An 18,076-nucleotide genomic window follows, 5' to 3' on the forward strand; every position below is an offset into this window, starting at 1 on the left:
GGGTTTGGAGATCTCTTCGTTCTTTTTAATGATGTATTCTCTGTTTTGTAGGAAGTCAGAGAACCATTTTAGTACTGTTCCAGTTATACCAATTTCTGACAGGTTTGTTAATAGAAGGTGATGATCCACGGAGTCAAAGGCAGCTGAAATGTCAAATTGCAAGAGTATTGCCTGACATCCAGTACTAAGTAGTTGTTTGGTTTTTGTGATTAAAGTGAGGATGAGAAGTTCAGTGCTGTATTGTTGACAGAATCCGAATTGGGTCGGGTGGAGACATGAATGTTGTTCGATGTAGATTGCAAGTTGTTTACTTACTTTGGTCTCGATGATTTTTGTTAGAATAGGTATGCCAGCGATGGGTTTGTAGTTGGAGGTCATGAAGAGATCTACCTTTGGATTTTTTGGTATGGGAGTAAGTGCTCTTTTTCCCATTATTTCTGGTAATTGGCCTTGGTTTAGGGAGGTATTGGTTTAGGGAGGTATGCTTCTTCAGCCTTCACATGCTAAGGAAAGTCAGACCCTATTTTCACCAAAAACACTTTGCAGTCCTAGTACAATCCATCATCCTCTCCAGATTGGATTATTGCAATTCTATCTACCTCAGCCTAACCAAGAAAAGCCTCCACAGACTTCAGCGGATTCAGAACGCCGCAGCTAAGCTTGTTTTCGCGAAAAGCAAATTTGATCACGTCTCAGCACTCCTGTCTAAGCTCCATTGGCTCCCAGTAATCCCCAGGATCCACTTCAAATGTGCGTGTCTGGCCTACAAGATCCTACATGGCATCCTTCCTGCCGTTATCCCTCTATCCTGGAACTCCCCAACCCCTACTTCCTCCAGATCCTCCCAAATTTTTAAACTATCCTTCCCTTCCATAAAAGGTATTTCCCATGTAGGCAAACTTGGGTCATCCCTCCCCTTTAGAATCACTGAGATCTGGAATAACCTCATCTCCTCTCTCCGAACCTCAAGCTCCCTCCAACTCTTCCGCAAACACCTAAAAACCTGGCTATTCTCAAAACTATAACACTTCCCCCCTCTTAGGCCTCTCACCTTCCCCCTTTACACCTAACTCTTTAATCTCTCCACTGTAGTTCCTCTCTCATCTTTCTTCCTGTAAACCGTGCCGAGCTCCGCATTCGTGGAGATGGTGCGGTATATAAACCCAAGGTTTAGTTTAGTTTAGTTTAGTATTGAGAAGGTTGGTAATCCAGATGATGATTTTCTTGGGCACGGTCGCAAGGAGGTAGGTGGGGCAGTTGTCTAGGGGACTGCGACATGCTGAAAGTTTGGATAGTAATTTTGTTGTTTCTGAGATGGACAAGCCAGAGAATGAAGTCTAGATTTGGTCTGCATTTGTAGGTTCTGTGGAATGTCTTGGAGTGTCAAGAGAACGATGTTCCGTGGTGATCACTTTGTCTACATCAGATTGAACTTTGTCTACATCGGATTGAACTGTCTTGATTTTATTTAGAAAGAAGTCTGCTAGTTCTTGTGCAGTGATTTTGTTGAGGTGACCCGTGGAGTCTTGGTTTGGTGGGGTGGTGAGCTGTCATACCAGGAGGAATAAATTTTTTGTGTTTAATGCTTTGGTGCCTAGTTTGGAAGTATAATAGTTTTTCTTGGCTTCTGATAAGTTGAGTTTATATTTATTTATTGTTTTGCGCCAAAGTATTCTGTGTTCTTGCATTCCGCTTTTTCTCCATTTCCTTTCCAGTTGTCTGCATAGTTGTTTGTCTTTCTCAGTGATTCGGTGAACCAGGGGGAAGTTTGATGTTGCTTTATTTTTCGGGAGTGGAGGAGGGGTAAGGATGTCTAGAGTGTTGGTTATGGTATGGTTCCAGCTTGCTAGCATTGTTGTAGTGCAGTTAGAAGGGGTAATTGCACTGCAAGGTAATGGCGGAATAGAAATCCCTAATGTAATGTAATGTAATGTAATTAGGGATTTTGTTACTATGTTCCAGAAGAGGTTTGGTTTTGTCCTTCCTCGAACTAATTTTTCTTTACTGGTGGCTTTGTCACTCCGGTTCTCCGTAGAAAGGTTTAGGTGAAATTTAGGAGGTAATGGTCGGTCCATGGTACAGAGGACCATTTGATGTCTGTCGTGAGATTGCCTGGAGTGGTTGCAAGTATATCTAAGGTGTGACCTTTTTCGTGTGTGGGTCCTGAAGGCATTACAGTGATTTTGCAGTCGTCGAGTAGTGTTTTGAGCTTATGGACATATTTGTTCTCCGTGGATTCAAGAGGGAGGTTGAAATCGCCGAGTATAATCAATTTCGTGTGTTGGCATGTCAGGTTGGTTATTAGTTCTGTCATTTTGAGTATGGAACTTGATTGAGAGTTGGGGGGTCTATAGATCAGAAGAATTCCAATGTTGTTGAGTGTGGAATTGAGATTGTCTTCCAATTTGCAGACTATATATTTTAGATCTGGGTGGGTAGCTGAGTCTAATTTAGTGATGGTATATGAGCTTTTTATATTATTGCTAAGCCGCCACCTCGCTTGTGTTTCCTGGGGAATTGAAGTATGTTGTATCCTTATGGGCAGATGTGTGGGAGTTCTGGGCCATCTGGTCCTTTAGCCATGTTTCAGTGATGAAAAGTGGAGCCGGATTGTTAGATGTGATTAGATCATTTAAGAAGAAGAATTTATTCATCATCTAGCGTTGACTTATATGCATGGGATAGGGATGAAGGTTTTTCTATTTTTCAGTTCAGTTGTTAGTTTTATTGGTTGCAGATTGCTGTGGGGTTTGAGGAGAGGCTGTTTTTGCTATCTTTTGTTTTTGTTGTTTTTGTTCCAGATTATCGGGATAGCATTTTGGTAATTTTCTTGGCATTTTATGGGGTTATTAGGTGGATCTAGGGGTCTTGATTTCTATTGTTTGGGGTGCCTGAAGGAATGAGCATTGCTGCTGAGAGGAGTACTGTGTATTGTTGCGAGACTTTGAGAATTTGATGGAGTGGGGATTTCATTTTGGGGTCTGAAGGTGGAGAAGGTAGTGAATTTATATTACCGTCTTGGGTTACTTTTTTTTTTTTTTTTTTTTAAATATGTATGTATGCATATATATATTTAGTTGTGTTTGTTTGTTTTGTTGTTTTGGGGGAGGAGAAGTGTGAGAAACAGGGTTAGCAGGAGTTTGAGGAGGTATATTAGTATGGTGGGTAAGGAGTTGAATGGATAAGTCTGGAGGTCTGAAGAGGCAGAAAAGTTTAAAGTGGACGCCGCAGGGGGTGTTGGGAGGCGGAGCTCGTCTCCCATGCTGACCCGACTTCTTTCTCTTGCGGTGGAATGCCGGGCTTTTGTTGGGGCAGCTCCTGGTAGCAGTGGAGCTGCCCTGAAGAGGCAGAAAAGTAAAAAGTTTAAAAAATATGTGCATATTTTTACAAAGTGCATTTTTGACTAATGGGCATGCACATAGGGAGAGTCTGGGCAGGCAGATCAAACTTGTAGGCTTTTTGGGGGCCAATGTTAGCTGATAGCTTGATATAGGAAACATATTTGTTATCATTTTCATGATTATCACTAAAGATTTTGATATGGCACCGCATAAAGTCTAATTTTAAAATTAAGAGACATGGGTTTTATGGATAACCTATGTAGCTTACCCCCCTTTTACAAAACTGCAAAAGGATTGGGAGCAGTGCAGAGCATTCAACTCGATGGCCTGCACTAAAATCCACTTTTGCGGTTTTGTAAATTAGTTTTTATAAAGATCATAGTTGCACTTATTCTCATAAGAATAAGGGAGGAATTCATCAATGTGTGCTACTTTTAAGATAGTTTATTTTACTACAAGTCATGCTATTTTCACACAAGGACCTATTATATCCAGTGAGACTTTGTGCTAAAACAGGGGTCTCAAACTCAATCACATAAGAGGCCAAAATCTAAAACATAGGCTAAGTCGCAGGCCAAACTTTTTATTAAGATACTTAGGGGTCCTTTTATTAAGGTACACTAAATGTGCACCGTAATAAAAGAACCCCTTAGTCTTAGTAGAAGTCTTAGTAGCCCCATGCCGGCTCTGTGATGTAAACAAAATAAATTAAAAAAGAGTTTTCCTCTCTCTTTTAGGTCTTAGTTCACGCTTGCTGTTTAAAGATATTGCTGAAGGGTTGTCGGGTAAGATTTGCCTCTTTACGGGTGATACCAAAATCTGCAATAGAGTAGACAGGCAGGATGGTGTGAACATCATGAAGAAAGACCTGGCGAAGCTTAAAGAATGGTCTGAATTTGGCAGCTAAAATTTAATGCTAAGAAATGCCAGTTCATGCATTTGGGCTGCAAAATCCCGAGGGAACAGTACAGATTAGGGAGTGAAGAGCTTATGTGCACGACAGAAGAGCGGGACTTGGGCGTTGAAAAGATGATGGCAAAAGCTAGAAGGGCACGCTAGGTTGCATAGGGAGAGGTATGGCTAATAGGAAAAAGGTGGTATTGATGCCCCTGTATAAGACTTTGGTGAGACCTCATTTTGAATATTGTGTACAATTCTGGAGGCCGCACCTTCAAAAAGATATAAAAAGGATGGATTTGGTCCAGAGGAAGGCTACTAAAATGGTATGTGGTCTTCATCATAAGGTGTTTGGGGACAGACTTAAAGATCTCAATCTGTATACTTTGGAGGAAAGGCTAGAGTGGGGAGATATGATAGAGACGTTTAAATACCTATGTAATGTAAATGCGCATGAGTCGAGTCTCTTTAATTTGAAAGGAAACTCTGCAATGAGAGGGCATAGGATGAAGTTAAGAGGTGATAGGCTCCGGAATAATCTAAGGAAATACTTTTTTACAGAAAGGGTGGTAGATGCATGGAATAGTCTCCCAGAAGAGGTGTGGAGACAGAGACTGTGTCTGAATTCAAAAGGTCCTGGGATAGGCATGTGGAATCTCTCGGAGAGAGAAAGAAATAATGGTTACTGTGAACAGGCAGACTTTATGGGCATTTGGCCTTAATCTGCCATCATGTTTCTATGTTTTTATGCACATTTCAAATCTGACACATTGTAATCACAAAACAGAAAATAAAATTATTTTTTCTACCTTTTGTTGTCTGGTCATTATTCAAGTCATGATGGTCCCAGGCTCTGGTTGTCTTCTAATAACTCGCTTGCCAAGGTCTCTTTCCCATTTATCATTTTCTTTCTCCGTGTTAACCATCCATCTTCCATCTCTGTCCTCCCCTTTTGTGTCCCTTCCCTTCCCCGGAGGACTGGCATCTTTCCTTTTTTTTGTCTCCATCCCTGCAGCTTCAGCGATGGACTCCACCATTCCCAGATCCACCATCTCTCCTTTTCTCAACTACCCTTTCATCCAGCATCCAGCATCTCTCCCTCCTTCCCCACCACCCCAGGGTCAACGATCTCTCCCTTTCTCTTTCCAACTACCCTCCTATCCAGCATCTCTGTCCCCCTCTTCACACCATCCCTTGTGTCCAACTTCCCTCCCTTTCCTTCCCTCTCTCCATCCCATTGTCCAAACCTGAACAAACTGGGAGAGTGGGTGAATAAATGGCAGATGAACTTTAATGTGGAGAAATGTAAAGTCTTGCATGTAGGAAACAGAAATTCAATGTACAGCTATACGATGGGAGGGCTGGTAATGGGTGAAGTAGAGAAGCGGAGGCTTAGAGGGGACATGATAGAGACTTACAAGATCATGAAGGGCATAGAGAAAGTGGAGAGGGACAGATTCTTCAAACTTTCGAATATTACAAGAATGAGAGGGCATTCGGAAAAATTAAGAGGGACAGATTCAGAACCAATGCTAGGAAGTTCTTCACCCAAAGGGTGGTGGACACCTGGAATGCACTTCCAGAGGGTGTGATAGGTCAGAGTATTGGGGTTCAAGAAGGGATTAGATGATTTCCTGAAGGAAAAGGGGATAGAGGGGTATAGATAGAGGATTACTATACATGTCCTGGACCTGACGACCTCCGAGGTTGCTGATGACCTCCGAAGCATGTTCCCTCTGCTGCAGTCCAGCCTTTCTTCTGAACTATGGGATCGTAGCAGAGAGAACGTGCTGCGGAGGTCGATGGCAGCCTGCTTAGGATCGCTACAGCACCAACGATCCTCTGCAGGCTGTTTGAAGGTAAGACTGGGATGGAGGGAGGGAAGGACAGAGGGCCAAATTGCGGGCCAAATCTAATTCCTGCATGCCAAATTTGGCTTGTGGGCCTGAGTTTGTGACACCCCTGTGCTAAAATAACCCATCATAACATCACACATTGCTGAATTCCCCCCCCCCCCCCTAAATTAAGAAGTGAAATTGTACATACTGGCATGTCTAATTTTATCAGCAATGAAAAGGAAGGAATAAACTGAAATTCTGTAGATGATATCAATATTTGTTGTATTGCAATACACATTAGGAGTCACTGATGGATACTCATAGAAGTTGAAAGATAACTGGCAAGTGAGATTTAAGGGGTAATTTTATAAGGAAAAATGCCATGTTTAATGCACAGATATTGTCTTTTATAAAACTGAAAAGTGTACTGACTTTAAAAATTTATCCAAAGGAGGAAAAAGACCTCAGATTCTCCTCAATGGCAAATCAAACAATATGTGCCTATTGAGTAGGGTAACATTTATTGGTCAGAAAAACCTCCTTATTATCTTAAATGTAAATCTGACTTAATTATGAATATATTGTTGAAGAACAGCACAACTTAACTGAAAAGTCTTGATCCCAATGGGATCTATTTCACAGTCTGCTTCCTCTGTAACCTCATTCTTTCAACTTGGCTTCAACTTTTTGTGTTTTCTGAAATGAATTGTGTTGGCATCACAATGCAACACTTACAAAAAAAATGGCGCCTATTGTGATGCCAACACTATTCATTTCAGAAGGCACAAAAAGTTGAAGCCAAGTTGAAAGAATGAGGTTACAGAGTGACACATTTGTATTTGAGAAAAGCGTTCCTTCCTCTTTGATCCCCTGAAGAAGCAGACTGTGAAACAAGGACATTTTAGTTAAGTTGTTCTGTTTTTCAATTATATATTCATACTTAAGACAGATTTACATTTAAGATTTAAGATTGTAAGGAGGTTTTTTTTCTGACCAATGATTAATGTTATCCTACTCAATAGGCACACATTGCTTGATTTGCTATTGAGGGAAATCTGAGGTCTTTTTTCCTCCTTTGGATAAATTTTTAAAGTCAGCACACTCTTTGATTTATGATATTGATATTTTTAATAGTGATAATTTCCCCACTTCTGTAGTTGTTGTTTTTCAACTAGTGTGTGGTGGGTTTTTGTCTTTTTTTCTTTGCTAAGTGACTTTTATCAAATTGGCACATCCATAAATATGTTAACAAATTCTATGAGGACGCACAACATATAATATGTTGAAGCTCAAGTTGTCTTTTGTCAGCTAAGTCCTTGAACATGCCTCCGGGTGACTTTACCCTTTCTAAACCTGAGCTGTTCTGTGAGGGAGTTTTTTGGATAGTGAAAGCAAAAGCAGTTTTGATTTGTACCTTTTGGTTCTATACTGCTACATTAGTCTGAGGCTTTTTCTCCCTCTTTTTGGGTGCATGCTGGGTTTAAAGAGGGGGGGGGGTACCTCGGTGCCACAATCACACAACATTTTGAATCATTATATGAACATCCATAAATGCCTAAACTACACAAACGTTTGTTCAGCCTGGTCGGTGGTGTCCTGGTATGTATATATACATGTATAGTATTTTTTAAAATGTGTAGGGCCATATGTGTGAGTATTTTCTGTAGGGTAATTTAAAAAAAGAGAAAGTATGTGTTACTTTTCCTTTTAGTATAATTACATAGTAGCATTTTTGAAAGGTCTTCTAAGTCAGAACATATGCAGAGTGTGTGACACAGTGGTTAGAGCCACAGCCTCATCACCCTGAGGTTGTGGGTTCAAATCCCATGCTGCTCCTTGTGACCCTGGGCAAATCACTTAATCCCCCATTGCTCCAGGTACATTAGATAGAGTATGAGCCCTCCAGGACAGATAGGGAAAACTGCTTGAATATCTGAATGTAAACCATGTGGGGGGCATAATCAAAACAAACGTCTAAGTCCCCTTTTGGCCTAAGTCCCTAGATGCAGAAAGTAGGCAGCAGGAAAATGTCCATTCTCAAAAAAACCATCCAAAATGAGGGGTTTTTTTTTGAATGGCCTACCTCTACAATCAGCAATTTAATCACCCAGACTGCCACTATGTCTATTCTTATGACATATTCCCTACCAAAAATTTGCCCAAGTCTCAAACACCTAAAACAAGACCTTTTAGGCGAAAGAGGGGCCAGTCCACCTAAAAGCAGGATTCGCTAACCGGCATCTGTCATTAACAATGCCGTACATCCCCTCCCCCCCCCCCACCACCACCACAACGATTACAGCAGAAGAGATGCCCAATCTCTCCTGCCGGACACCCCCACACCTGCAACAATCATCGGCAGGAGGGAGCCCAAGCCCTCCTGCCGAAGAACACCCCCTTTCCCCCTTACTGCGTACCCCCTCCGGACTCCCCTCCATACCCCGTCGGACACCCCTAACCCTCTAACCCCAACCCCTCCTAACCATAAGAGATGGACGGACGAGTCCTCCCTCCGGCCAGCCGGCCTTCCTCTGAATGGCAGGCCTGCCCCTTCCCAGTGCATTGTAGGATGCACCAATCCTGCACTAACATTAGTAGTGATATATCAACGTGCAGGTTTATAAAGAGTTATCCCTTTATTTGAATATGTACTAGTTGTGAATAAGCATACAGGGCTAGATTCAGTAAATGGCGCTCAAAAACTGGCACAAAAAAAGAACAGCATTCAGTGCTATTCTATAATGAGCATACTAAGATGAGCGCATATTATAGAAAAGCATAGAGTGCCAATATTGGTGTCCAATAGGACTTACACTTACTGAAACCAAGTGTAATTACCAGTGCCCAATTTGGGCGCACATCTCTGGTATTCTCTAACACTGCGTGTAAATTTAGGAATGCCCATGCACCTTTCATGGCCATGCCTCTGTTTTGGGTTGTCTGCTATGGGATTTGGATGTGCATTGTTATAGAATAATGCTCAATAAGATTTGCATGCAGATTCAAATTGGTGCCAATTAGCACCCAATTATGGGTACTAATTGGCTCATTAACCAATTTAATTGGGTGCACATCTCAAATTGGTGCTCAGTTTTGGGTGCCATATATAGAATCCAGGTGACACTGTCTAATTGACTAGCAGGCTGCATTTCCTTTGCAGGTTTGACTCTTGAGGCTCATGGTACAGCTATGGTGGCATCAGCAGCCCAATTGAAATCCACGTCCATGTAAGAAATTTGAAGAAATGCAACATGGACATCTATTCATACACCCACAGCCCACTACTCCTTGGAAAAGGACTTCTGATATGACAGTAGGTAGGTTTGGCTAATTAGTCTTTGGGGATTAGAATCCAATTCCATTCTCACAGACCCTTTTTTTGTTTTGGTCTGGGTTGACTTCCCCCAGTAAAAAAAGAAAATATGACAATGGCTATTTCAATTCAAAAATGTATTGGTGTCTGCCTAGTGCAGAATCTTGTTACTGTTTTTCCTTTTTTTCTGTTGAAGACAGCCTGTAGCTATGAATTCCCATGCTATGAGGAATTGATATCCTGTTTGTCTTCAGAGAGCCAAGTTACTTACCTGTAGCAGTTGTTCTCTGGGGACAGCAAGATAAAAGTCCTTACCACATCTGCCCACTTCTCCAAGGACTCTCATTGTAAAAATAAATAAATAGATTGAGGTGGTTTGGCCTGACAGTGACAAGCAAGAAGTGGTGCACAGGTCAAGTGAAATGACTGAAAACCTTCTAGTACTTACTAAACTGGGAAATCTTTCCCCAAATGGTATTTGACAGTGACATCACACATGCTAAGAACACTTGTGTCCTACTGTCCATGGTTGACCACCCTCCAATCTTCAGGTACTACAGACAATTTTAGCGACAGATTACAGATCACTAACATCAGGTCAGCAATTTCATGTTTGAGTTCTTTTAGTACCCTGGGATGTATACCATTCAATCCAGGTGATTTATCACTTTTTAACTTGCCGATTTGGCTTAGTACATCTTCCAGATTCACCGATATTTCTTTCAGTTCCTCTGCATCATCACCCTTGAAAAACATTTCCGGTTCAAGTAGATCTCTTACATCTTCTTCTGTAAAAACCGAAGCAAAGAATTCATTAAGTCTCTCCACTATGGCCTTATCCTACCCTGAGCGCCCTTTTTGCTCTTTGATCATCCAACAGCCCCACAGATTCCCTTACAGGTTTTCTGCTTCTGATGTACCAAAAAAAATTGTTAGGAGTTTTGCCTCTTTGGCAAGTTTCCCTTCATATTCTTTCTTATCTTTCTTTATCAATACTTGCATCTAACTTGCCAGTGCTTCTGTCTCTTCTTATTTTCTTCATTTGGATCCTTTTTCCATTCTTTTAAGGATTTTTTAAAATCTAATAGCCTCTTTTACTTCACCTTTTAACCATGCCAATTCTTGTTTCCTCTTTTGTTAATACATGGAATACATCTGGTCTGAGCATCCATGATGGTATTTGTAAATAACATCCTCACCTGGTTTACAGTCCTAGCCTTTGCAACTGATCATTTTAGCTTCCTTTTAACCATTTTCCTCATTTTATCATAGTTGCACTTTTGAAAATTAAATGCCTCTACAGTAGATTTCTTTTACGACGTCACTCCAGTGCCAGCTCAAATTTGATCACGTTATGATCACTGTTTCCCATTGGACCTAACAGTTAACTCCTGTACTATTCCTTGCATTCCACTAAAGACCAAATCTAAAATAGCTCACCCCCTCTTGTCGGTTCCTGAACCAGTTGCTCCAAGAAGCAGTCATTTATGAAGTCTAGGAATTTTACTTCCCTAGTACTCCGTGATGTAACATTTAACCAGTCAATGTTGGGGTAATTGAAATCAATCACACACAAGATGCACACCCTATATGGTACACCAGAAGCTTATCCAGTGGCCCCCCCAAAAGAAATCAGCCTAACAATGGCACAAAAAATGTGAAATGGAGAAAAACCTCAATTGTGCTTCATTAATTAAAAAATAAAAAAAATAAAAAAATCCACTTAGGGCACATTAACGATTGAGAGGGTAAACTCCCAGCATCCAACTGTTCGCACAAAAGTGCTAAACAAAGCACACAAAAGTCCAAATCCAAAAGTTAACATGCCTAGCTGTCAAGCATATCCAAAAACAGTCACTTAGCTGCTCTTTCGACTCTACTGCAATCTTTGGAACGACAACATTACTGTTTTTGGAATTCTTGATTTTAGCACCATTGTACCAACAGTTGAATGCTGGGAGTTTGCCTTCACAATCGTTAATGTGCTCCATTGGTGAAAAAGTGTTGAATACAGAGACAAGAATGCTTGATTTTAGCACCTTTGTACCAACAGTTGGATGCTGGGAGTTTACCTTCACAATCGTTAATGTGCTTCAATGGTGAAAAAGTATTGAATACAGAGACAACATTTAAAATATTCTACAAAATAGCACTACATTGACTTTTGTTCGTGGAGGGATTTTTTTTTTACCAATGAAGCTCAACTGAGGTTTTTCTCCACTTCACATTTTTTGTGTAATTGTTAGACTGATTTCTTTGGGGGGCCTGTGGGTAAGCTTCTGGTATACAACATTACAAAAGTCAAAAGGCGTCAACATCTGTTTCACCCGTTACTTTTAAATCTTTGGGTAGCCGCCGCACAGCATCAAAAAGGCAGGCCTGCCGCGGAACCCTTCATTCTACTTCCAGGGGTGCCAATGATTATGGTGTATACTCTTTAAAAAACACTAGAAGCCACAGTATTATCTGCTGGTTTTCTATGCTTGTTTAGTGTATGAGACTTGATTGTTCTAATTTCTTTAGTGATGAATTTTTAACAAGCATTAATCATAACCTGGTATGATTATATAACAATGAGAAACCTAATCAGATAGAAAGTACAAGAGTAAATGTAAGTCATTTTTAATGGTACTCTCTCAACACAGGAAAATACCCCATTTTAACACATAGTTTTTTGATGATATCAGTATTTAGTAGTGCGTTTCCTTAGTATATTTGTTTTTATTATTTGGTGTTCAAAATTAAGCCATTTTAGAGACTCTGCCCCTGTAAGAAAAGCAATTTCCAAGCATACCATGACAAGTTGGCTATATTTATTACATCTTATGACCTCCAGAAGGAGGTTAATTGGCATAATGTAAGTACTATGACGAGCATTGGCACTAAATTAGAGAGAAAAATCATACTCCACATACCCTGACTTAGAAATAAGATTAATTACTGTGAAAGTATGTTCAGTATTAAACTATATGGAGACATTGTCTTCATGAAATTCATTCCTATCATAGTATGTGCAAAACAAACATATTTGGACATACTGGGGTCCTTTCACTAAGGCGCGCTAGCTGAATTAGCATGTGCTAAATGCTAATGCATTCATTATATTCTATGGACGCGTTAGCACTTAGCGAGCGCTAATTCAGCTAGTGCACCTTAATAAAAGAGGGGGACTGTTTGGGAGATAAGTACTGTGAGCTGTGAAATGGAAGAGAAATAATGGCATGAAGTGTTTTTTTTGTTTGTTTTGAATAGGCCTCAGTGGATCACATGAGCCATTATATATTTTAGGATCTAGCTCCATTTTACCAAGCATTTCAGCAGCTTGATGTGAAGCTATTTACAATTCTCTATTAAGTAGAAGGTTCAAATCAATTATTGTCCATTAGAGTTAGGTATAACTGATGAAATATCCCCAAGAGGAGTCTTGCAAATGTATCAAGATGTCTTCCTCCATTATAGAAATGCAATACCTGCCGACTTACTTGCCTTCTTCATAGGCATTGAATGCTTCTGAGAAGCTGAGCAGAAAAAGAGATTGTTGTAAACCACTGCATTGTGGTGATACCATCTGCTTTGTTCAGATCAATCCTATACATTTTTATGTATAGGGTTGTATAAAAACACCATAGTGAAAAGATTCATTCAGGCACTGAACAATAGATATAGCTTGACATAAACAATGTACATGATATTAATAGCACAATAGTAAAATTACCAAATAAATGTAAGCATAAAATAAAATCATTGAGAACACCTGGAGATAGCCACATTAAATCCTAGTAATAGCAATGACATGATATAGTATTAGAAGTATGCATAGTTAAACAGTACAGTGGAACATTTATATAACATAAATATGATAAATGTCAGAAGAAAATGGTACCATACTAGGCAGCATGGAGAAACATTTACATAACATAGATATGGTGCTCATGATGTCAACACAATACAAATGAGACACCTTAATAGGCATTCAGAATATTCAGATAACATAAATATGATGGTCATAAAGCCAGTACAATACAAGGAAACATCTTAATAAGTAGCTGAGTGGGTAAATACAGTTCAGAGATACAGACCAATAAAATGGGTTAGACAAGGCATTGGGATAAATAAATGGGTAACTAACCTCCTCTTCTATTATACTGCGCTAGCAGTTTTTAAGTGCAGAGAGCCGCGCTAAATGGCCCGCACTGCTCCTGATGCTCATAAAAACTACTAGCGCAGTTTAATAGAAGAGGGGGTCAATTGAAGGCTAATGAAATGTATAATTGAATAAGTTATGTGGAACTGGTCTTAGTTATAAGGAGTGCAGAAGGTATGTCCAGATGTAGAGTGAATAGATAGTCATGGAAGCTAGGGAGAAGAGTTGGCTTTCACCTGCCTCCTGAAGTGGACATAGCCTTGAGTTAGCATAGTCTCTCTGGGGTGAATTGATAATGCATTTGATATACCAGATAGAGCTTTGGATTGTTGCCCAGAAATAGCTGAGAAGAAAAAAAAGATTTTTTTCAATTGAATCAGGTTGGGCAGTCTGGATGGACCATTTGGGTCTTTATCTGCTGTCATCTACTATGTTACCAATATGTTATCTTTTGTTGGCACAACCAAAGCAGTTTACATATATTATTTACAGTTACTTTCTCTGTCCCTGGTGAGTTCACAATCTAAGTTTTTGTACCTGGGGCAATGGAGAGTCACAAGGAATCGCACTGATAATCAGACCCAGTTCCTCTGGCTTTCGGACCATTGCTCTAACTACAGTGGTGCCTCACACAACGAACTTAATTGGTTCCAGGAGCAAGTTTGTTATGTGAAACGTTCGTTATGTGAAACGCGTTTTCCCATAGGAATACATGTAAAAAAAAATAATTCGTTCTGCAGCATAAAATATGCTAAGATGACATAAAAAAGATAAATTTTTTGTTATTATTTTTATTTAGATACATCTAAAAACATACATCTCCCTGTCCTTTTACTTCCACTATCTTCCTATCCCATCTCTATTCCCTTTTGTCCCTCTCCCCATGATCAATCATCTCACCACCTCTCTCTGCCCTCACCCTCAGGGTTCAAGATTGCTTCCACTCTTTTTCCTGTTGTTCTCTCTGCCTGTCACCCTATGATTTAGCATCCCTTCTGCCCTTGTCCAATATTTCCCCTTCTCTCCCTCCCTCTCATCCCCTGCTCCAACATGTGCTTTCAGCGGCCTTCTCCCCCCTTAAGCGTCTTTTCTTCTCCACTCCACCTTTCCTCCCTCCCTGCCTCCACCTTTGTGGCGCTTTTGCACCCGACCGACAACAGAACAGGCCCGGTCGGACAAATCTCCCTGTCCTGTAGCCGCGAATCTAAATTACCTTCTTACAGCAGCTGGATTATTGAAGCTGCTGTAAGAGGTAATTTAGATTCGCGGCTACAGGGCAGGGAGGTTTGTCGGCCGGGCCTGTTGTCGGTCGATCAGGGGACCTGACCAGCTGTGCACATTCTTCGAGGCGGACCGCCCCCTCCCCCCTCTTTCGTTCGCCATTGCCTTCTTCCTACTCGTAGACACTTCTCAATTCTTATAAAGCAAAAAAGTATTTGGCTATTAGTACTTAGCTTTTATCCGGGGCCCAGGGCAACTGATGACTGTATATGATGATAAATACAATCAACACTCGGCTATGATTAAACGCTCAACGGAGCGTCTCCGTTTCGCTCTAACTGTAGGTTCCTCGAGAGATGAAGTCTTCCTGATGTCAGCGCTGACGTCGGAGGAAGGGAGGGCTTTGCTTAAGCCCTCCCTCCGACGTCAGCGCTGACATCGGGAAGATTTCTGTTCGGCTGTGGGCTGCGACAGGGCAGGTAAGGAGAAGGAACCCCGGAAGGATGCAGCTCGGGCGACTTCGTTGTGTGAAACGAAGTCCGTTGTACGAATCACGACATAAAGTTCGTTGTGCGCAGCGTTCGCTGTGCGAGGCGTCCGTTATGCGAGGCACCACTGTATTAGGTTTCAAAACCATGTGATCTAGCTAATAGGTAAAAGTTGTGTTTGCTAAAAATGTCCAAAGGGTCAGATCTCTTGAATGTTTCAATGTACATCACATACTTGTATTTTAAGTGCTTGGATGCTTTTTAGGATCTTCGGAAATAAGTGCAGTAGTCTTCAACAATAGTATTTGAAGAGCTGCTAAATCGTCATCGATCCTTAAGCAAGAAAAACTTCTTTTTGTTTTTAATATGTTGATGAAGATACTTTTTGCTCATGGAGTGTATAATGGTTATTTGATATACCATTGCCATTCAAAACGTGAAAGCCAGATAGTTTTGCTTGTTAATGTACATCACTGCATACATCTAGCAGAAATGATAAGTAGTAGTAGTAGAAGTAGTACCTCATCCCAAGCTCTGGTGGGCTTCATGTTGAGCCTCAAAAATACTATGCTCAATGAAAATGCATAGATCACCAAATCTTCCCAGCATATCAAGACATAAACGTCTTGTAAACAACTGATTATTTTTCTAAAGTGTATAGAATCCTCAGAGGGCTCACTCAGGGCAGGATTAACCAATAGGCCAAGTAGGCACGTGCCTAGGGCCCAAAATGGTCAGGGGGGCCCGATGAAGGAAGGCATCAACATTGTTTTTTCTAAATGGCGATGAGCCCGCCAGCATCGATCGGCAATGCGGGCCCCCTCCCCCCCCCGATCGGCAACAAGGGCCCCCCCCATCGACGGAAAGTAAGACAAGCAAGCAAAGCGGGAAAGAAAGGCAACGGGAACTGTAATTGTGCAAGCGGTGCTGCATGCCCAAAGCTTCTCTCTGACGTAGCTTCCTGTTTCCGTCTGGGCGCATGGTGGGGTGGGGCGGGGCAGGGGGCCCAGTGTACTTGTGTGCCTACTGGCCCTCGACAAATTAATCCTGCCCTAGGCTCACTTCCTTTTATTAGAGTTCATAGAAGGATAATATGAGCCAATACCGTCAATGGATCCTTTTTTTTGTATATTTTTGTGTATATTTTTTTAACCTTTTCTTCTTATATATAAAGTGCAAATGTAGCAGTTTTTTGTGCAAACTTAGCAGTAATAAATGTATAAGAACTTATCTTATTCTTAAAGTGCATTGCGGGAGCGCCTCCACCAACATGGCATGTTTCAAAATTTTCTTCAGGGTCAAGGCTCCCAGCCCAACATTCTAAAAGCACAAAAAATATGTTCAAAGATCCCATTTAAATCAGAGAACATACAGTACCTTAGTTGCACTAGTAATGTGAACTCTTTCAGATATATAAGAAACAGCTTCATAAAAAAACTTTATAAAAAAAGTATTTTGTAGAAAAAGTATTTAAAAGACTTAGCGGTCCTTTTATCAAGCCGCGCTAGCGGAGTTAGCACATCGGATATTTCATCACGCGCTAACCCCCGCGGCCGGCTAAAAAAACTAATGCCTGCTCAATGCAGGCGTTAGCGGCTAGTGCGGCAGGCGGTTTAACGTGCGGTATTATGCGCGTTAAACCCCTACTGCAGCTTGATAAAAGGACCCCTTAAAGTATCAACCAGGAAAAAAGCTCTTACAGCAGGCAGTTCTCATGTCACCCTCCAGTGAATTTCATTCAGAGTGTCGGCGTCTATCATCACTTCCGGTTTTTTGAGCTGAACAGGCAGCTGATTCCAGCAATCACAGCAAGCAGAAAGCAAAACCAAGGGACCAATAGCAACACAGAAAATGGCAAAGAAATCTTCAAGGGACCAATAGTAGCATAGAAAATGGCAAAGAAATCTGAATACCAAAAAAAACCTGAACACAGCAATAATTGCTGTTTAAAACAAAGTTTAAAACTAAACCAGAGACATCCAATCTATTTCTTCATCATACCATCAAACTTACTTAATAATGATTTTCTTGAAGGAAAAAGGATCTCAGAAATCCAAACCATAGACTAATTGGATGTCTATTGGTAACCAATGGATTGTGATAACTTTCATCGATTCTAAAAACCTTTTTTTATATATGTAATTTTTAATTTGTTATTTTGAATATAAAAAATGTTGACTTTTCATATAAAGTGTTTATTTTTTGTGTTGTCCGTTGACTGAAAAAAATTATTTTTATCCCACTGGCACTAAATATAATAAAAATCACTGTGGGGAGTATTAGGCAGAAACAGCGATCTTGCCAAAACAAGACAAAAAGGGGGTTGACTCGTTTGAGCTATGGTGTTGGAGAAAGAGTGTATGAACTGCTAGAAGAACTAACAAATTGATTCTGGAAGAGATCAAACCGGCTATGTCACTCAAAGCTCTGATGATGAAATTAACGACTGTCTTATTTTGGTCACACCGTCAGAAGAGAAATATCTGTTTAATGCAGCTTAGTGAAAGTACCTTGCCTTACCCTAAGAAAAGGGAGAATATTAAATGAATAAATAAAAATATACAATAAGGGGCTCATTTTCAAAACAGAAAGTTGTCTAAAAAAGAGCATAAAATGGCACTTGGACCTTTTTCTCACCAAAATGCTAGTCACCATTTTCGAAACATACTTTCTAGACCAAGGGTGCCCACACTTTTTTGACTCGCGAGCTACTTTTAAAATGACCAAGTCAAAATGATCTACCAACAATAAAATAAAAAAAAAACACAACGCACACTGTACGGATAGAATTGTTAATTATCATTCCTATTCCGGGGGGTTTTCAAAGAGGTCAA

General features: G+C 40.6%; 1 protein-coding gene across 14 annotated transcripts in view; it reads left to right on the top strand.

Annotated features, from left to right (window-relative positions):
- The window catches only part of ZBTB20 (zinc finger and BTB domain containing 20), a 1,614,058-nt gene that overhangs the window by 1,301,006 nt on the left and 294,976 nt on the right, over positions 1-18,076 (top strand). For 12 of the 14 annotated variants that reach the window (XM_033940835.1, XM_033940838.1, XM_033940833.1 and 9 more), the window contains one exon: positions 9,237-9,393. The exons of the other annotated variants lie outside the window; for them this stretch is intronic. The gene's annotated coding sequence lies outside the window, so the exon portion shown is untranslated. The remainder of the gene's footprint in view (positions 1-9,236; positions 9,394-18,076) is intronic. 14 annotated transcript variants of the gene reach the window in all.

The sequence above is a fragment of the Geotrypetes seraphini genome, chromosome 4, assembly GCF_902459505.1.
Source record: "Geotrypetes seraphini chromosome 4, aGeoSer1.1, whole genome shotgun sequence".
NCBI classification, from domain to species: domain Eukaryota; kingdom Metazoa; phylum Chordata; class Amphibia; order Gymnophiona; family Dermophiidae; genus Geotrypetes; species Geotrypetes seraphini.